At 45.0% G+C, this 22,049-nt stretch overlaps 1 protein-coding gene across 2 annotated transcripts in view; it reads left to right on the top strand.

Moving 5' to 3' along the window:
- Nucleotides 1-8,036: 8,036 nt before the first annotated feature.
- Nucleotides 8,037-22,049, top strand: part of PIP5K1B (phosphatidylinositol-4-phosphate 5-kinase type 1 beta) — a 301,363-nt gene continuing 287,350 nt past the window's right edge. The window contains exon 1 of one of the 2 annotated variants that reach the window (XM_063913919.1): nucleotides 8,037-8,335. The gene's annotated coding sequence lies outside the window, so the exon portion shown is untranslated. Of the gene's footprint in view, nucleotides 8,336-9,540; nucleotides 9,562-22,049 lie in introns of those variants that run through there. The other variant, XM_063913920.1, reaches the window with a different exon arrangement.

The raw sequence follows: 22,049 nt of genomic DNA, 5'->3' as shown, positions 1-22,049 counted from the left end.
AGCAACCTGGGCTGAGTGAGGTGGGCCTAGCGGTTCCGCTTCTATGGTGCCTTGGTCATCTACGACTGCGTATCCAGTACACAAGTCTCCCGAGTCTGACTGTCTATGACAACTACCGTCCGTGTAGAACGTAAGTTCTACATCTTCCAGTGGGTTGTCACTGATGTCAGGCCTTGCGGTAAAATTTTGGGTCAAATATTCCATACAATCATGAGTGTCTTCCTTTGTATTAAATCCTCCTTCCCCACCACTCTCATCCTCCACCCTTTGTGCCTGTCCAGGCACACCTGGGAGATATGTTGCAGGATTTAATGCACTGCATCTCCTTATGGTGATGTTTACGGGGGCCATTAGTGCCAATTCCCATCTTGTAAACCGCGCTGATGAGACGTGTCTGGTTTGGGCAGAATTCAACAAGGCTGACACTGCATGTGGTGTATGAATTGTGAGGTTGTGACCTAGCACGACGTCTTCGCTTTTCGTTACTAGCAATGCTATCGCAGCAACGCTTCGCAAGCATGTGGGGAGGGATCGCGCTACCGTATCTAGCTGAGCGCTGTAATATGCTACCGGCCTGCTGGCATCACCGTGCTTTTGGGTTAGTACGCCTGCCGCGCAACCAGCACTTTCTGTTCCGTATAGTTCAAAGGGTTTCCCATAGTCAGGCATACCTAATGCTGGTGCCTGCGTTAGGCACTGTTTAAGTCTCTCAAATGCTGTCTCAGACTCGTCTGTATGCGAAATCCGATCAGGTTTGTTTGAGGAGACCATCTCCTGCAAGGGTAACGCTAGGATGGAAAACCCTGGGATCCAGTTACGGCAATACCCACACATTCCTAAAAATGTTCTGATCTGTTGCTGGGTTTGTGGCAGAGTCATGTCTCTAATTGCTTGAATTCTATCAGCGGTCAGGTGTCTCAGTCCTTGTGTTAAACAGTGTCCCAAATATTTTACCTTAGTTTGGCATAATTGCAACTTGTCTTTGGAAACCTTGTGTCCTGTGTCTGAAAGATGAAACAGGAGCTGTTTCGTATCCTTCAGGGATGCTTCCAATGAATCAGAACACAGTAGTAGATCATCCACGTACTGTATTAATACTGATCCACTCACTGGTTGGAAAGACTGTAAACAATCATGCAAAGCCTGAGAAAATATACTTGGGCTATCTATGAATCCTTGTGGTAATCGAGTCCATGTGTATTGGACTCCTCTGTATGTAAATGCAAACAAATATTGACTGTCAGGGTGCAGAGGTACCGAAAAGAAAGCGGAGCAGAGGTCAATAACAGTGAAAAATTTCGCAGTGGGAGGGATTTGCATTAGGATGACAGCTGGATTTGGCACTACGGGGAACTGACTCTCAACTATTTTGTTAATCCCCCTTAGATCCTGCACTAGCCGGTAACCCCTCCCCCCACTCTTTTTAACAGGGAAGATGGGACTATTGGCAGTGCTGGACGTTCTTACCAGAATGCCCTGTTGTAGCAAGCGCTCTATTACGGGATACACTCCTAACTCCACCTCTGGCTTCAGAGGGTACTGTGGGATTTTTGGAGCTATCCTACCATCTTTTACTTGTACAACTACCGGAGCTACGTTTGCCATTAATCCAGTGTCCTGTCCATCTTTAGTCCAAAGTGACTCTGGTATCTGAGATGTCATTTCTTCTACTTGGGAGGGAGTCCTATTTGTCATAATGGTATGTGACATTAATTTTGACGGGGAGTCTAACATGTCTCGCACTTCCTGAGCGTGATTCTCAGGTATGTCCAAGAATACACCTTCAGGAGTACAATAAATGACGCACCCCATTTTACACAGTAAGTCTCTTCCCAGGAGATTAGTCGGTGCCGATGCAGCCAGCAAAAAGGAATGCTTGGTATGTAAAGGCCCTACTGTAATCTCGGCTGGTTTGCTAACAGGGTAGTGCTGGACTACTCCCGTTACCCCTATGGCTGGAATTGTCTTACCAGTGGTTCTCATGCCCACTGTCGAATTTATCACTGATTTGGCCGCCCCTGTGTCTACAAGAAAGTTTAATGATTTACCAGCTACATTGATTGCAATTTCTGGCTCACTTTCAAGACTTGCAATCAATTTTACTGGCTGCAGATTACAGGTATGGCCACACCCCTATTGGGTATGGTGACCTCCCTGAATCCCGCTGGCAGCAACTACTTGTGATGGAGTTAATTGGGAGCTACCAGAGGCTTGCCAGTCTCTGTTCGGGGGGTATCTTTTTGTTTCCCCTGTATGTGGCTCATAACTCCGTTTCTGCGGACCTTGCTCCCAATGTCGTGTGTCGTGTCGTTGTCTAGGGGGTTGGTATGAGTTTCGTGAATTCTTCATTCTACAATCTCGTGCCATGTGTCCCTGTTTATGACAAGAATAACAAGTAACCACATTTGACTTACCCACAGGGTTTGGTGATATAAACAAAGGCTGCCTTGTGGTCAGGGCCTGTATACTTACTGCCATTAACTTATCACCTTGTTGTTCCCTGTGTCTGGTGATGTTCCTATCGTGATCAATAGCAGCCTCTCTCAAAGTAGCCACAGACAGACCTCGCCAACATGGTTGTGTGGTCTGTACCCTAGTCTTCAATGACTCTTTTAAACCATCCATCAGTACCGATACTGCTACTTCTCGATGGTTTATGTTTTTTTTAATGTCCTCTATGCCTGTGTATTTTGCCATTTCTGATAATGCTCTGTGAAAATACTCTGCAGCTGTTTCTGACTCCTTCTGTTTAATGGAGAATATTTTGTTCAATTTAACTACGGCTGGGAAATACTCTTTTAACTGTAAGCTTATTCTTTTTACATTGTCTTTGTTGTACACATCTGTAAGAGGTACATCCTGATCTAATCCACAGTCAGCTAAAAATTGAGCTGCGTCGACATTGGAGGGTAAACATGCTCTCAGCAATATCTGCCAGTCTTTGTTGTTGGGCTCTAACGTGTTACCTAGGTCTCTGATGTATTTTTGGCTGGCAACTAAGTCTTTTCTAGGGTCAGGGAATTCCGACACTATGGTCCTTAATTCCATTCGGGAAAATGGGCTGTACATGGCAATGTTCCTAACAGGAGTGACTCCTGAAGTGTCTGTTTTCCCATTTGGAACTACTATTACCTTAACAGGATTAACTCTAACAACCTCATCCTGTGTAGATTCTACAGGCTGTGGTGAAATAGTTTCAGCATAGTGTATGGTGCCGTACTTACCCGTTGATACGACCTCACCTATCCCTCCGCTAGGGGCCTTTGTTACTAATCTCGGGGGTTGAGCTGTGCCTACTGTGGTCTCTGCTATGGTGGCTGCTAGAGAGAGCGCTGAAATTGTTGCCGATTCGTCCTCTTGATCACACTCCTGAGGAAAGTTCAAAACAGGGTACAACTTGCACGGGTTAATACTTGCATTGGTTAATTGGTTAACATTATCTTTAACATTTACACAGTTGCTAAGTGTTTGTGTGTTACACCTTAGTGCGTCATTCTCCGCAACCAATTTTTCTCCCGATATATATGGTGGCGGTGGGGCCGTGGCTATCAGTTTTCTGATCGAGCCAGATCCCGCCGCCTGAGCCAATCCTCTCTGTATGTCACCCTCCTGTTGCCACAACTGTAAATAATCATAATGTTTGATTCGTCTCTTGGCTGATTTAATGAGACATATCCTTCTCCTTAAATTCGTTAACACTTCTGTGCTGAAGCTACCTACTCTTGGGAATTTCTCCCCGTCATGTACCGTCATTCTCTCCCATTCATCACATAAAGCTTCTGTGTGACTTCCGTATTTCTCACACATTACGTATCTTGCCGACCCGACTGGTCGGTTCACTGAATCAACCCGAACCGAGGTTGATCGCCCCCTACCTGAACAAGTGGCCCCCATAGTTCGAAGGTGTTGCTTTATTCAACCAACCCTTACGCAAACCAAAATGTTCAAAATAGGCTGACGGTGGCGGTTTACCGAGTACCCCACTCACTCGCCCACGCCGACCAATACGACCTGATCACACCGATATGGTGCTGGCGTACTCGACCTAGGGCCCCTGCGACCTGAACCTCTATTTACTGGAACCTGTGAGGGTGATCCGAAGAACACTTACTCTTTCCAGTAACTATTGGTTGTTGGATAGTTCCTGAATGAGCAGCGAACCTCCCTTAAAATAAAAAAAATTACACAAATCACGTTAGAATGTACAAATAGCGTTTATGACCTTCGTACACAAATAGTACCGGTCAGGTTTACTAATGTACACAATTACGTGCGGTACAATCGTTCAGCACATAAGCAACTAATCTTATGTACGGAGCGACCAGTGGAATCGAAAATTGCGGCTGCGAATTCCTTCAGCCAGAGCTTGTATGGCCTATATGGGTGTTGCACCAACCCTTTCTTGGTGTTGTGCCTGTGGACTGTGTAGCGGACTTCCTTGTCTGCTGTACCTGAACCTGCTGGTCTGCTATGACCTCCTGGTCTGTTACAGTATGACCTCCTGGTCTGCTACACTCTAATGCTCAAATTGTATGTTTTAACCAGGGATGCCTCCCTAGCCACCATGTACGTCACTTACACGCATGTACCTCACGAGAACTCGACTTTTCTTGTGGTTCAACCTCAAAAATTGTAAAAACAAACACTCACTCACCACATATACACTTTTGTTTCTATTTCTATTTCTGCGCAGAAATTTCTCTTTAGACCAGATGTGTTACAAATTAGGAGAAGGATCTATTAATTTAAATTTCGAATTTTAAAATAGATTTGCGCGATTTATCGCCTTGCGTTATTTACCGCGTTGCGCTATTTATCGCGTTGAAAAAAAATTAACGCTTGTGATTTGAGTTACGTGGGCGTACCCGTACGCTCCGTTGCGTAATATACGCTGCATGCGTCGGCCCTTGGATTGCGTACACAAATCTCAGTCCTTTGTTAGAGACACGTGTACGCAAAGCAAAGATCCACCGTAACACAATTTATACGTTTATCAATGTAGATGATCCTTTATCATCTACCACGCACCACACTGACTTCGCCTTGTCTCTCAGGCACAGCTGTGTGTTTGTCTATACTTTAACTATATTACCTTTACTCTTAAACTATGAAATAGCGGCAAATCTCTCTTAGCACGTTTATCAACTATAAAACTGGCAAACAGGAGAGTGATATACGAAAATACACAAATGAAAAAAAGAAATGCAGATATGCGTGCGTGTGTACGCAAGGCAGAAAAATAAACAGTTTTAAAAAAGACTAGCGTGTTGTTCTTACCTCCGGTTCCCGGATTCCTTCAGCACCCTTTACTAAGAGAAGCAGACGCTTATCCAAACAGCACTACGAGGAATATGATCTCCCGCCCTTTGCTGCTGGATAATGTCTGCTGAAATTACCTAGTGCAGATATGTGAAGGACAGGACGAGCCCGCAATTGATAAAGCTAAATATTTATCTTATATAATACCCTTTATGAGGTCTAAGAACACTGTACGCTATCTACGTATGAAGTACCGTAAGGGTACGCACGTTGCGTAACAATCGCTTAGCCGTAGTCGAGACGCTCAAGCGTCACGTTCGCTCACGGCCAAGAGATCACTGGCAGGCACGCTATTGGCTGCTGACTAACGTAATGATTCGCTATAGCGTAGCGGACGCTCGGGACCACGAGGAGATCACCAGCGGCGCTGACGCTCACAATGTTAAACCTTTGTATCTAAACCATAAACAATGCAGTATGCTGTAAAACCTTAGTGTAGAGATAGGGTGTAGATGCAACCTAGTGTAACCTTATTAACTTACAAGCTGTTTGAGCGTCACCGACGCTCTGAGAATACTGAACACTATAAGAATTACACAGATACCTGGGCTTAGGGTCCAACGCCTAATATATATTTTGAATGATATACTTGCAAAAGAATTAATACAAATACAAATCATACACTACAATATAACATAGACTACCTAACCAGATAACTACACAGGAAATATAATACAATTACTATTTAAGAGAAAATAAGAGAGAAAGAGGAGGGGAGAGAGAGAGAGAGAAATTGGCCCACAATAACAAGAAGATCAATATAGTTGCGGAGAAACACTTACGCACAAGGGGAAACGATCGCATGCGCCTCGATATCCAGCTCCCGATTATCAGCAATGAGAACCGTTGAAGAGAGTGAACTGGATATGGTCGGCCTGCCTATTTATGCCCCACACACAATGCAATTCAATGGTCCTTACAATCTCATTGTTCATTGGACACAGGAATTCGGCTTCGCATTATAACCAAAGGTCATAGGTTGATTCATACAGGTGGGCTGTGACTGCTTCCAACTGTTCAGGTGGGTGGGACACTGAGTTTCCCGCCGCATGACTAAATAAGAACAAATAATAGTAAATGGACATAAACTTCTTATGTCCATAACTATTCGCACGAGCGATTAATCCGCTCCAAACCAACACCGGAATATTGCTATTTAAATACTCTTCCGATGGGTACCAAACACCACTGTATGACCCCTGTTAGACCCTTCGTACAATACAAAGAGGGATCTCTCTGTTCAGGAACATGCTATGTTAACTAAACTTTCAGAATCTATCAAAGGGACCATGATCTACAAAATACATTATATAGTGAAAATATGTAACGATTGAGTCGCACGCTACGATCACATAAACTCTACCGTAAATACGCATACCGTGCGCCTGCGGGTGCCCGCGACTGTGAGTATGCGCACGTACGGGAGAGCGCACGCATGCGCAGCACGGACCTGTGTGAGGTGCAAATATGGTAGTGTGCATAGAGATATTTTTCTGACTTTGACAGCTGTGTACAAAGACGGTGCAACAACGCGATTAGTGTCCACCTCTGAATCAGACCCTATCTAAATGTCTATCGTTTTACTGCCACTTCTGAGATCAGCTGGCCTACTGCGCAAGTGTGGACATTGGGTTGCCCATGCGCAAGCGTATGGCTGCAGGCTGAAGATCCCTTTCCACAACAGAAAATGCAAGAATGTAATGCATCCTATATGCAGGAATAGCTAACAATATCTAAGGGGTTGATTCAATTAGGCGCGATCATTTTGCAGCCATAATTGCAGCTATATGCCGCACTTACAGTAGCTCTGAACTTGCAGATTTTTGTTCACAATGCCATATGGGTGTCGGTGCTGGTGTTTTTCTACGCCGTTGCAACAGCAACACACACCCCTCACCTTCGGTGTCAAGTTAGTTGACTGATACCCCTTTCACACCGCACAAATAACCCAGTTTCGACCCAGTATATTTCCAGGTCGACACAGGTCACTGCGCGGTGTTAAAGGGGCCATGGACGAATTCTCGGGTCGCCGAGTTATAAGAAGGGTTATTCCCGGCTAATTACCGGCTCAGGCGCAGTGTGAACGAGTTACCCAGGTCGATGCTACCCGGTACAGGTTCACTGCATAGGGAGAGGTGGCACGAAGATGATGTCATCTCGCAGTGCCACCTCCGATGCTGGCTCCACCCCCCGATGGCAACGGGTTGGGATTGTTGGGAGTAGGGTCCCACCTGAGACGAACCGTTTTCAATTCCCAGGTGGGACCCGGCATTGCAAAACTGACAGTGGTATTAAACTCACCCTAACCCACCGCTCCCCTGGATCTGCCGCTGAGATGGGCTTTTCAAAAATCTATGGGGACTGCTTTTGCTACCAAAAACAGTACTTTCACAAATAAGCCCCTCAATCTCATATGTTGCTCTTGTAAATTGTATTCCATATTTTCCATTGGGGTCCTAAGTGTTGTGCTGCAGTAGTGCGTAGGTATCACCTGTCCTACCTAAGAATACAAACTGCGGGTACACACACAGACACTCTGCCTTCCCCCTTTACAAGGCGCTGCTTTGTGTGCCCAGACAGAGCTTGCAGCCGTGGCGAGAGCGGTGCGGCCGGCAGGCAGTCATATAACACAGGCGCTGTGTATCCGCAATACTACACTGGGGTTACTGTATGAGAATGCAGCGATGCTGCTGAGTGTAAGGAAGCCAGAGAGGCAGCAGGGAGGGGGCTCCGGGCCAGCCAGGCGGGGCCTGCTATAGTATCAGTGCAGTGCTGTGTGTATGTGGAGTCGGGGGAGCGGCGACGACAGAGTAGCAGCAGCAGCATCAGACACAGGCGGGGGCGGCTCAGTGTGGCTGTGTGCATGCACTGTACGCTGCTATGTAGTTACCCGCACACAGGGACCCCCGCACGCAGGCTGCCGCATTGTTATCGCATGTGCCCGGAGGAGAGGACGCGGGATGGGACTGACATGTTGACAGAATCCCAGTGCTCAGTGGATCGAAGCAGCGATGCGGTGAGTGCCAAGTTTGTCACTTGGGTGCCCTGGGATCCTGTAAGCGGGGGCGTCCCACTGCCTGCCCATCCATGAGTCGTGTGTTCCATTCTGCAGGCTGCTGCACACATCTGCCGTACAGTCACCCGCCTGTCCATATACCTGCCTGTACGTAGTGTGCCTATGATGTTCTGCTGTTTGTGAACAAAACACATATGTTACTACTTACAAATGTTCTCTGTCACTAGTTATACGTCTCCATCATAGCTCTGCTCTGTCGTTTCTCTGCATTGCCCTGGCTTTGAGGCTCTATAGGAGGATAAGTAGGTTTTCTATGCATTTGCCTCCAGTATTCCAGTCTGATGCCCTCAGCTCCTCTTCCCACCCCATTGTTACCCTGGCCAGCCGACTGCAGGTGTATTTTTGGTGAGAGTTTGTGACAGAGCATATTCCATGTATGAGGTGCACCCCTGTCATATGAATACTGATTTCCCCTCTTCCTGTTTACCTTCTCACCTCTTCTGCCCACATCTACTGTAGCTCTGACAAAGTCAGTGGTCTCCTCTACTGCCCTTGTTGTTCTAGCTCTCTGCTTTCCTGCCCTAGCACACTGTGTACAAGATGTGTGTCCTGCCTGGGGAAATACCTCTGCATTGTGCTGGGACTTTGCATGACCTATAATGTACAAAATGTATCTGGGTGCGAGGATTGATTGAGAAATCTCAGAAACATGCCGCTGTCATCTAAGATTTCACAAAATGTCTGCATGCCACCCAAAGCCACTTGTTTTTTAAATCTTATTTGCATATGATGGCCTGTGATCTATAGGTACTGTATCATATAGACTACAGAGAAAGGTACTGGTATTTCACAGGTGCCAGCTCTGTTGGCGCTGTGAGTGCTTGAACACCCCCAATATTTGTGCTGCCGTTGCCATGAACCATGTCAACACTTAGAGCTCCATTTAAGAGTGAGTCATAGCCCTTTAGCACTCACTAATGGGGTCTATGACATATGTTCTGTATTTAGCAAGCAGTGATAAGCTTAGCTATCTATAGATGGTGCAAGCCATGCGGTCACCATTGGCAACAATGTAGACCCAGCAAAGTCTTTCTGTCTTCCACAAGGTGTCCCAGGTGTTGCTGTGCCCCCAGCAGGTGGCAGTACTGCGCGCAGGTGAGGCAGCTGTTGGGCATGCGCATTAGTCAGCAGCCTGTTACTGGCAGCGGCTGGACCTCGAGGAACAGGTATCTTATGTTATATACCAACCATATAGTCCAAAATAATCATCTACACTGCTATTATACAGCATATCAGTTTTATTAATTTAATATCCACTTAAAAATGTAACTGTGAATCATAAATTACATCGATAATGGCACCCGAAAACCTTGGGTTTTTATATTAGGAATGAATATATGATGTTGAAATAATTACCTTCTATGCTATCCATATGGTAAACATTTAAGTACAGGTAGTTGCTGGTTTATGTTGTGTGTTGGGTTCATTTGTATCACTTGTAACTCCGGTAAACAATGCAGGTGGAAGGTTTCATTATGCCGCTTGTTTACCTGTATATTTGCATGTGTTAGTCTAACTAGCAGATGCTACATTGTTTATTCTGCCAAGGAAAAATGTAATACTAAAGGTCATTCACTAACCACAAAAATATGGTGACACGCAATACTTTCTATTTGTACATATGTGCCTAATTGTCTGCATTACAGAGAGCACACCCACGGCATAGCTTCATTGAAGAATTGCCCCATAAAAGTGCTCTGCTTTTTTCATGTTTGTGGTGTGTCTTGATCACACGGTGGAAAGAGTCAAAAAACACTTCAAAGAACCACTCAGAACCACTCCCTCGTTTATATCAAGTACACCTCGGCAAGAATAAAAAAAAACCCACTTCAAAGGATCACCTCAGGTCCACCCTCTCATTAATATTAAATACACGTGTCAGGAATAAATAAATAAAAATCACTTTATAGGATCACCTCAGGAGCAGCCCCTTAATATCAACTGTTGTATTTTTCTCCTAAATTACTGCTCGATATAGCATTATTTATATCTCACATTAATTCTCAGAGTAAGGGGAAATGGGGATTGTCTTTATTACATGTGACACTTTTGTGTGTTTGAAAGTCTAGTATTGGTTGAAGTGCGCAGAGAAATGCATTTATCTGTATAAAGTCTACCTGGAAGCCAAAAAGAGTCCAACTGAAGGCATAGGCCGAAGCCTGTTTCTCACTACTGTTTAGGTATAATAACTCATTTGATGGAAGATTAAAAAACTTCTCCCTTCTAAACAGTTAACAAACCCCATAATGAACCATCTTTACTGCTTGAATCTCATTTCCATAATAATTTCGTATTGCACATGATACATAAGTAGACATATTCGTGCACCTATTTCAATGCCACAGTAGATCATACACTTCTTAGTATAAAAGTCTTGCATAAAACTTGTCCTAACTTTCCTTAAGCCGGGTACACACTATAAAGTTATCAGGCTGATCAGTCCATAAATGTATGATCAGCCCGATAATTGGATAGTAATTATGCAGGAGCTTTAGCCAATAAATGGGATGTTTGTTCCTGCAATGGTCAGATCGGAAGCTTGGGATCTGTTGTGCAGCACACACTATCTACCTCTCAATCCCGTTGAAGACATCTGGTCTCAGTCCACTGAGCTTAACAGTTCCCAGTGTGTACGTGTGCACACTGATCCAAGAATTGCTGTGTCGAGTCAGAGTATTTATCAGATTTGCAGAATTTATCTGCATGTGTGTACCCAGCATTAGTTTGAGTGTAAAACGAGGACATTTGTTTCAGTATGAAAAACAACAGTATGTGGATGCTACAGAAATAGCTCAGAGCTGAAAAACAACAGCATCACAAGGCCACATTGAAGGTGTTGCAGTTTGGCAGTGACATAATGATTCAACGCACATTTGTAAAATAATGGATGTTCCAGGAAGGATATTTATCTTATCAATTTGTATTGTTCTGTGTGACCAGAAAGTTGGAAGTTACTTAATAAGATAGGATACAAAAAGTCATGTTCAGCAGGTTTATGTTTATGCAATTGTACAATGGCGCTTTAGAGTTGGTAAACCATATTGCACAGCAGGTGGGTCAGATTAAAGGTGTGTACAAACGGTGAGATTCGGGCTAACCTCGCTTCTCACTGTGTGACAGGGACTAGGTCGGTATCGCAAGCCTAGATGACTGTGCTTGCGATACTGACTATGTTTGATTTTGGCTAAGTGTTAATTTTGACTATACTTTTAAACTAGATAGTCAAAATTGACTTGCCTGCACAGTCTATCTTGGCTTGCGATACCAACCTCGTGGGACCGCGCATCGGTATCGCATCGGGATCACAAGGTGACTTTCACTTTGCGATCTGCACTAACTTTTCTTGCGATTTTGACTATATAGTCAAAATCGAGAGAAAAAAATCTTACTGTGTGTACACACCTTAAGGGGAGAATTAAATTAGCTGCGGTAAACTTGGCCCCCATGGGGCTATTCAATTATCCCGAGGCAGGCAAAAAAAATCTCTGACAAACAGCCCTATTTTAGCGATCGTGGCCGTGAAAACACAAAGGTCCATGAACTTACAACGGATTCTATAGGGGGAATTCAATTGTTTTTATCGTGGCCACGACTAGATGGCGCTTGATAGCAGCAATTCATTTATTCTGCCATTCGGGCGCCCAGCAGCCATGGAGGTCACATTTTTTCTTACAGCGTCACGTGCGATATGCATGTGCGCCCAATCAACAATTGAATTGCGACAATTGTGTGGGTGTCTAAACAGTCCTGTTTAGACAGGAAAATTAGAAGCCCCAAACAACTGAATTACTCCCATATGAGTTTTTGCCCGAAAATGGATAATTTTTTGGATTACAATTGAATTACCAGAAAAAACCCATTGGGAAACACATTGCTGTCCAACATATGCGGGCTACATACAAATGCAGCCAGTTTTACCCTGATAAATGTATTAGCACCTTTTACATTGCAACATGGTCTGGACAGGTGCAGTTACTCCATTCATTTGTTTGCTCCCATCTCAAAATATGCCCCAATATGTGGATGAAAATAATGTTTGAATTTTGTTCTGAATTTCAATACTGTAGACCAGGGGTGGGCAATTATTTCAGCTGGGGGGCCGCTTAACACTTCCAGTGAATGTCCGAGGGCCACACACAAGGGCGGGACTAATATGAATGACAAATATTTGTAGGAGTAAGTCCTAGGCTGCGCAGAGACTGCACAAAGTAGATTTTTGCAGCTCTGCGTACACATACGATTGCACACTTGCACTGGCGAATTTACACTCCTCCTGGGGGCGGCGACTACCCGAACGCAGGACAGCAAAATTTGCAGCACAGTGATCAGGTCTGAATCAGTCCCTTAGTCAGCAGTTGCTGCAAGATGCAAATGCAGCCAACTCAAAATAAGACCCGTTATAGGTCCCAATTCTGACCCGGTCGCTGCTGCGTATTTTCGCACGGTGGGTGATCGGGTCTGAACTGCGCATGCATTGCAGTGCGCAGGCACGTCGGTCCGCCGCGCTGGGGAGCGTCGTGCAGTGATGGGATGGTGCGAACAAAGCGATCGCACAGGCGATCGCAAGGTGATTGACAGGAAGAGGCCGTTTGTGGGAGGCAACTGACCGTTTTAGAGGAGTGTCCGGAAAAACGCAGGAGGGACCAGGCGTTTGGAGGGAGTGTTTCTGACGTCAGCTCCGGCCCCGATCATCGTACTGGAAGAGTAAGTCCTGGGCTGCGCAGAGACTGCAAAAACTTCTGTTTGTGCAGCTCTCTGCAGATGCGATCACACCCCTGCACAGCGTCCCCCCTCCCCCTGTAGGCGGCGACTACCTGATCGTAGCAGTGCAAAAATCACACCCTAGCGATCAGGTCTGAATTAGGCCCATAGTTATATATATATATATATATATATATAAAAATAACTATAAAAACATAGTATTATATATATATATATATATATATATATATATATAAAACTATAAAAACACACACACAATATACATTACACCGCATACGTAGTTTTTTACAGGCAAAATACAAATGTCTAAAAAACACATCCACTAATAAAAATAAATAAATAAAAACTGCTGAAAACAAACAAACAGCATCCTGTGTAATGCTGTTATCAATCGTATTCACAGCTGGTTACTAGCTCCCCCCCCCCCCCCCCCCCTCTCCTCCTCTTCCCTGAACCCACATAGCAGTCTCAAACCTCCCCTCTCCCTTAAACCCATATAGCTGTCTCTACCCCCCCTTCCCCCACCCCTGAACCCATATAGCAGTCACTACCCCCCTTCACCCCCTCCCCTGAACCTATACAGCAGGCTCTACCCCCCTCCCCCCCCTCCCCTGAACCTATACAGCAGTCTCTCCCCCCCCCTCTCCCCCCTCCCCTGAACCTATACAGCAGTCTCTACCCCCCTCCTCTCCTTCTCCTTCTCCTCCTCCTCCTCTTCCTCCCCCCCCCCCCCCCCTCCCCGGACCCATATAGCAGCTTTACCTTTGATGTATTTCTTTCACAGTGGCAGATCTGATGCCCAGATTATCCACTGCCTTCTGCCAGATCCGCGATCCGCTGCCCTCTGCACGCTCCTGCCGTGGCTCCGCCCCCTATGCCGCCCAGCGCCTGATGTCACAGAGGAAATCCCGGTCAGCAGACCCTATGGCGTGACCGGGTATTTCCTCAGCGGCGCCGCATCTCGGAGCTTCGTAGCGCAATGACAAGCGGCTCAGCCGGGCCGCTTGTCATTGCACAGTGGTATGGGACAGCGGGCCAGGCAGAATCGGTTCGCGGGCCGCATCCAGCCCGCGGGCCACATGTTGCTCACCCCTACTGTAGACCAACAGTTTCAATAATGTTTTCTGATGGTACCCTCAGGCTATTTGCATTATTTGTGTTCCCAACATTTGCAAAGAAAAACATTTGTAATGAATATAGTTGCTGTTGGATAAAATGTTTATGTATTACTATATAAAAGCAATAACTATGCTATAAAAAATAATTAGAAAACAGAAATGATACACGAATAGAATGGACTTCTCACGTATTACAATTTTTCTTAGGATCAACAATCTTAGGGATATAGGGATTTTTCACTATTTAACTCTATAATTACATTTTTTTTTAACATCATTAGTTTGAATTATTTAGAAACTGGTTAATCACATATTAACATATCATAGGCTGAAGTCACAAGTTCTAACATTAGGGGTACTGTGTCAGAAGTGATCTGGATTTCTCTGAATTCATGTAATCTCTTTAATGCAGGGAACTCCACTAACCATGTCACTGTATCTTACTGGCTGTTATCATGGTTCGTTGTGATGCATAGTGCTGCTCTCCCTATGGGGCATATTCAGTAATTATCGGATTTCAGAGACAATAACTGTAAATTCTGATCACCGCTATTTGCAGCAATAAGAAATTGTGTGTTTCCTAAATGTACTATTCGTCACATGCAGAGGGACAGGGGTTTCCGTGAAGAGTCTGTCCCTGCAAATGTGTGAAAAACAATCATTTTACTTCTCCTTCAGGATTCTGCTGACCACCAATGCGTGGTGGACACTGCCAGGGAAGGTTCTAGAGGAACCCTCTCCCAGAATTTTTTTAGAAATATAGCCAATAGGATAACACTGCTAATGCAACCGGAATTTGTACGATTGCCCCGCGGGCGCATGCACAGCGACCGTCCTGCGCATGCGCCCGCACTTTCTGCAGGGGGGGCACAGAAAATGTGATTGCCTGTGTCCGTCAATCAGGCAGAGGTGGTTGCGGGGCGGGGGGGGGGGGGGGGTGGGTGGAGACGGAGCGTTGCGGAGGTTGGTGCGGTGCGAACGGGGCGGAGTCGGACAAAGAAGGGCGTGTCATGGGCATGATCGAGGCGTGACGTCACACGCAGCCGCCGTGATCAAGGAGAAGGCGGTAGGTCAAGCTGCGCCGGCAGGAGGCTTCCAGTATTTCTGCTAACAAGCAGTAATTGCGGTCACTCGCAATTTCTGCTTGTTGAAGGAGGAGAGGGTCCGCTCAGCATGCCCAGTGATGGGTGGCCTGCCAGCATGCTAGGAAAAGGATAACAAATTCTGCTGATTAGCAGAATTTGCTATCCTTACTGAATTAGCCCCGGTGTTAGCTGCTGGGGACAAATTCCAAAATGTAAAGTAAATCTGGGAGCTTTGCAATACTTTAAATGATCATTATGTATACAAGGAAATACATACCAAGGATATACAAGGAAATAAATAAAATCATTTGTAAAGTGCTACCAGGACAATTTGAACCACTGTGTATGTGAAAAGAAAAGAAAGTCCGGTGCTCTGCAACAAATATATAAATAACTATGCGTCAGCATTTAGATAATAGGAAATTTTGTGCACAATATAGCTATATAGGTAAGCAAACTTGAAAATGTCAAGATATCACCTGTGGCAAGCACAGGATTTACAAGTGGTGGTTTCCATGTATGTACTATATTACACACACACACACACACACACACACACACACACACACACACACACACACACACACACACACACACACACTTACTTTCAGAACCCACCAAGCAAGTGATCTTACACAATAATAATGCACGTAACTTGTGAGCTAGCAGTAACAAGGGATTTGAACTCCCAACCTCATATATGACAGTCAGACACTTAACACATGAGCTATTTTCTCCGGGTTCACTACGATCTGCCGGCGGCCGGCCTCCCGGCGACCAGCATACCGGCGCCGGTATGCTGGTCGCCGGGAGCCCGACCGCCGGCATACTGAAGACCACCCATTTTCTCCTGTGTTGCAAGCCTTCTATTCTAATTCTAGCTATAATTGTAATTGTCAGTTTAAACCATTGTGGTACCGCAGTTCTACATTCTGCTACACACTACATGGATCTGTTTAGCTGCAAAGGTTTAAACTAAATAACCTTCACATAGTTAGACTTACAGTAGTAGGGCTCCTGCGCAATAGCAAATAACTCCATGTGCTGGGTGTCTGACTTAGTTATATGAGGTTGGAGTGCCAGATAGTCTGTTTTAATGCATCGAGATTCAACTGCAGGTACATATAACTCCTGTACATATCAAATTAGCCTTGTAGCCTTTCCGCCCCGCCTAACAGTATATCAATAGAACACTACGAACTCTAGAACTTTGGATCCTCACCAAGTGCAGAGAAAGCCATTGTAGAAATGGAGACAAAAACCCCCCCAAAACTGTTATAGCAGGAGTACTGGGTACTTTCTCCCCCTCCCCTCACACCCCCACCCCTCCCCCTACTCCGCATGTGCCACTGCTGTAGATGAGCACCTAGCCTGTTTAGCAAAACCTGTACACAGAATTATAAAAAAAAAATGTGTGCAAACAGATCAGACTGTTGTGCCTGTAACTTTGTTGCCCTTGGCTAACAGTATTTCCCCAAATCTAGGCCTGCTGACCAAATGGCTTTCGCAGTCGGCAAATAAGAGTAGTGCACAACTCTTTGCTCCAAAATGATAGACTGTAACTGTCTCTATTACTGTCGATCTTTAATATATTTCCTTTATGTAACTGACAGTATTCACTCACTCTCTCTCTCTCTCTCTCTCTCTCTCTCTCTCTCTATATATATATATATATACTGCTCAAAAAAATAAAGGGAACACTTAAACAACACAATGTAACTCCTAGTCAATCACACTTCTGTGAAATAAAACTGTCCACTTAGGAAGCAACACTGATTGACAATCAATTTCACATGCTGTTGTGCAAATGGAATAGACAACAGGTGGAAATTATAGGCAATTAGCAAGACACCCTCAATAAAGGAGTTGTTCTGCAGGTGGTGACCACAGACCACTTCTCAGCTCCTATGCTTTCTGGCTGATGTTTTGGTCACTTTTGAAAGCTGGCAGTGCTTTCACTCTAGTGGTAGCATGAGACGGAGTCTACAACCCACACAAGTGGCTCAGGTAGTGCAGCTCATCCAGGATGGCACATCAATGCGAGCTGTGGCAAGAAGGTTTGCTGTGTCTGTCAGCGTAGTGGCCAGAGCATAGAGGCGCTACCAGGAGACAGGCCAGTACATCAGGAGACGTGGAGGAGGCCGTAGAAGGGCAACAACCCAGCAGCAGGACCGCTACCTCCGCCTTTGTGCAAGGAGGAACAGGAGGAGCACTGCCAGAGCCCTACCAAATGTCCTCCAGCAAGCCACAAATGTGCATGGGTCTATTCAAACGATCCTGTGCTCTTGACAGATGAAAGCAGGTTCTTACTGAGCACATGTGACAGAGTCTGGAGACGCCAAGGAGAACGTTCTGCTGCCTGCAACATCCTCCAGCATGACCGGTTTGGCAGTGGGTCAGTAATGGTGTGGGGTGGCATTTCTTTTGGGGGGCCGCACAGCCCTCCATGTGCTCGCCAGAGGTAGCCTGACTGCCATTAGGTACCGAGATGAGATCCTCAGACCCCTTGTGAGACTATATGCTGGTGCGGTTGGCCCTGGGTTCCTCCTAATTCAAGACAATGCTAGACCTCATGTGGCTGGAGTGTGTCAGCAGTTCCTGCAAGACGAAGGCATTGATGCTATGGACTGGCCCGCCCGTTCCCCAGACCTGAATCCAATTGAGCACATCTGGGACATCATGTCTCGCTCCATCCACCAACGCCACGTTGCACCACAGACTGTCTAGGAGTTGGCGGATGCTTTAGTCCAGGTCTGGGAGGAGATCCCTCAGGAGACCATCTGCCACCTCATCAGGAGCATGCCCAGGTGTTGTAGGGAGGTCATACAGGCACGTGGAGGCCACACACACTACTGAGCCTCATTTTGACTTGTTTTAAGGACATTACATCAAAGATGGATCAGCCTGTAGTGTGTTTTTCCACTTTAATTTTGAGTGCGACTCCAAATCCAGACCTCCATGCAGTGGCGTCACAAGGGGGGGGGAGGGGGGCGGCCCGCTCCCGGGTGTCACCCGCCGAGGGGTGACACCAAAATGCCGGCTCCTGATCAGTGGCAGGAGCCAAGTGCTGCACTGTTACATTATGTGCAGCACTCGGCTCCTGTCACTGTGTAGGAGCCAGCGCTGCAGGTACAGCACTCTCCGGTAAGCAGCCCACACCTCCCGAACCCCAGCAGTAACTAAAAAAAACGGGTGTCAGTCGTGACATGAAGCGCCACCCATCAAAGCCACGCCCCTCCGCAAAGCCACGCCCCTTTTCCGGACCGTCAAAATGGGAAAAATGGGCGCTGGGCCGTGAAGCCCCGCCCCTTTCGGTGAAACTCCACCCCTTTTTTCTTGCTGCCGCACCGGGTGTCCAGGAGGTAAGTGACGCCTCTGCCTCCATGGGTTAATAAATTTGATTTCCATTGGTAATTTTTGTGTGATTTTGTTGTCAGCACATTCAACTATGTAAAGAACAAAGTATTTAATAAGAATATTTCATTCATTCAGATCTAGGATGTGTAGTTTAAGTGTTCCCTTTATTTTTTTGAGCAGTGTATATATAATATATATTTATATGTATATATAGTGTAGAACTGTTCTACAAAACCTGTATTGCAAGGTCAGGTGTCACACCTTGATAGAATGTTGAAGAATTTTAAATGTTTGTACATATGAAAACAAACCAAAGTGACCTGCTTGTGAAAAAAATTAAAATAATGCTTTGTAAGAACTATGGTGACATGAATTGCTAAGGTCTGGATGGTTTATTCATGATTTCTGTGTGTCATTTTTGTTTGTTCTTTGTTTATTCCTGTTAAGCAACTGATAAGACACAACTAATCAGTAATGTTTAAGAATAAGGTAAATAAACAATAAATACCCAAGCTGCTGGTGTTTCTTATTATGACTACTGATTTGCAAGAGCTATATTGATAATAATGATTAAGTGTGTTCTATAGAATAGTAATAATAAAAAAAACTCTTCAAATTTGAACTGATTGTTATAATTTATGATCAGATCTGTTCAACATGGCCAATGAATGTGTTGCTAGTTCTGCTATTTGGCTTACATGCTAGAATGCACAACTATATATGTAGTTGTATAAAACAGCTGGTGTTATTCATAGATAGATAGATAGATAGATAGATAGATAGATAGATAGATAGATAGATAGATAGATAGATAGGGGGCGATTCAATTGTTTTCCTCTACGGCGGTTACCACGAGAGGGCCCAAAATGGAGCAATTCAATTGCTGCGTCGTTTAGACGCTGCTGGGGTGACATTTTTTGCAGCCCCGCTGTGTACTAAGTCCATGATTTAGGTGCCAAAAAAACATGCGTTTGGGTGCCCTAACCAGGATTTTAGATGGGATTAGCTGCTATTTGTGGGTAAACCCACGTCTATTTGTGCGTGTATGAAGCTATGGCGCCCGATCAGAGTAACATTTGAGATTCTCTGATGGGCGCCAATTACTTTGAACACCCAAAACCCCCCACATTTGAATAACCCCCATATAGAGATAGATATATGCAGTGCTTACTTATAAATGAGCGTCAGTTTCTAACACAAGGCAAAATTGGTATTATAGGAGTGTAGCATTGTAACAAAGGTGACATATAATGAAATATAATCAAAGTAGTATTATTAAAATATACACTTTGATTATCAAAGAATATGGTAAAAACTAGCAGATGATGTGTTTGACAATATGATGACATTGTTTTGCTATCTAGTGCTCACCTGTTACATGACATTCCATGACACTTACTTATCGTACACACCTATTGTATCATGCCTGGTTTTCTCTCAGATGTCTTTGTTCCCAGTCATTGTCTAGCATCCTAATTGGCCATCTGTACTAGTATGACAGAAAGTAGTAACTTCCATTTGGAGTAACATGTCTTGGCTTCCCTATGCTGAAACAGCTGAACTTCACAGGTCAAGGCTCCTGCCACTAAGCCGTTGCATTGCTGCTACCTGTCATTTTGAATAATAACAAGTTTCTGACTGTGTGGTTTTCTGTCTTGCTTTTACAGAAACCATTCACCCGTTAAACAACATTTTCTCTGCAAGCTCTGTTGGTGTTTTTCAGTATGTGTCATTGTGGCTAAATATTGTTCAACATACTTATTTGGTTCTTTAGATTTGGTATTTAGTAAATAGCTTTTTTAGTGTGAGCATATAGGGGGTCATTATGAGTTGTTCGCTCGTTATTTTTTTCTCGCAACGGAGCGATTAGTCGCTAATGCGCATGCGCAATGTCCGCAGTGCGACTGCGCCAAGTAAATTTGCTATGCAGTTAGGTATTTTACTCATGGCATTACAAGGTTTTTTCTTTGTTCTGGTGATCGTAATGTGATTGACAGGAAGTGGGTGTTTCTGGGCGGAAACAGGCCGTTTTATGGGAGTGTGTGTAAAAACGCAACCGTTTCTGGGAAAAACGCGGGAGTGGCTGGAGAAACGGAGGAGTGTCTGGGCGAACGCTGGGTGTGTTTGTGACGTCAAACCAGGAACGACAAGCACTGAACTGATCGCACTGGCAGAGTAAGTCTCAAACTACTCAGAAACTGCACAGAGAAGTCTTTTCGCAATATTGCGAATCTTTCGTTCGCAATTTTGCTAAGCTAAGATTCACTCCCAGTAGGTGGCGGCTTAGCGTGTGCAAAGCTGCTAAAAGCAGCTTGCGAGCGAACAACTCGGAATGAGGGCCATAGTCTGTAATAGCTCATAGGAAAAGCGGTATCCGGACTCCAGGTCGACAGCAAAAATGTCGACACACCTTAGGTTGACGCCAATTGGTCGACACACCTTAAATCGACATGGACAAAAGGTCGACAGGAACAATGTCGACATGGAAAAAGGTCGACATGAGTTTTTCACAATTTTTTTTCTTTTTTGGAACCTTTTCATACTTAACGATCCACGTATACTACGATTGGAACGGTAATCTGTGCCGAGCGAAGCGGTAGCGGAGCGAAGTTACCATGCCCGAATCATGGCGAGCGAAGCGAGCCATGCGAGGGGACGCGGTGCACTAATTGGGGTTCCCGGTCACTCTACGAAGAAAACGACACCAAAAAAACATAAAAAAACTCATGTCGACCTTTTCCATGTCGACCTTGTTCCTGTCGACCTTTTGTCCATGTCGACCTTTTGTCCATGTCGACCTAAGGTGTGTCGACCAATTGATGTCGACCTAAGGTGTGTCGACCTTTTTGCTGTCGACCCTGAGTCCCAGACCCAGGAAAAGCTGCAGAAATTCTAGAGTGAAGGCAACTATGAAAACTCTGTCAACTTATATTTTGCTCAGGGCATTAAAGGTCTCCATATACTACTCTGTCAGCGCACACATGGCTTTGAACATCATCATTTAACAGTGCCTGTGCTTAGTTTTACTGATTCTGTTAAAAGCCCAAGAAAATTTGACTGAATCAATAATGCATTTTACGGTGTTTCTAGTTTTAGAACCCCTTAATACTGTTTCGCTCTTAAAAAGAAAAAGAGAAAAAAAAAATTCTGCTACAGTCAGAGTTTCTTCCCTGGTGAGAGTTGTTGGGGTGTATGAGATTAATGCCCAGGGGCCAACGGCTGATGTTTAGAAATATTTTTTTCATCAACTTCACCTGTGCCCGAATGGTCAGAAATGCAGGTTTCTGGAAATATGTTGCTCGAATTGTGTTAACTATTGCTCTTCTTATTCTGTCATTAGGTTTATATTTGTATCTGTCTCTGTTCTCTTGG

This window comes from Pseudophryne corroboree, chromosome 1 (genome assembly GCF_028390025.1).
Source record: "Pseudophryne corroboree isolate aPseCor3 chromosome 1, aPseCor3.hap2, whole genome shotgun sequence".
In the NCBI taxonomy this organism is placed as follows: domain Eukaryota; kingdom Metazoa; phylum Chordata; class Amphibia; order Anura; family Myobatrachidae; genus Pseudophryne; species Pseudophryne corroboree.
Note: the sequence above shows the minus strand (reverse complement) of the source record. Positions and strands in the feature narration are given on the sequence as shown.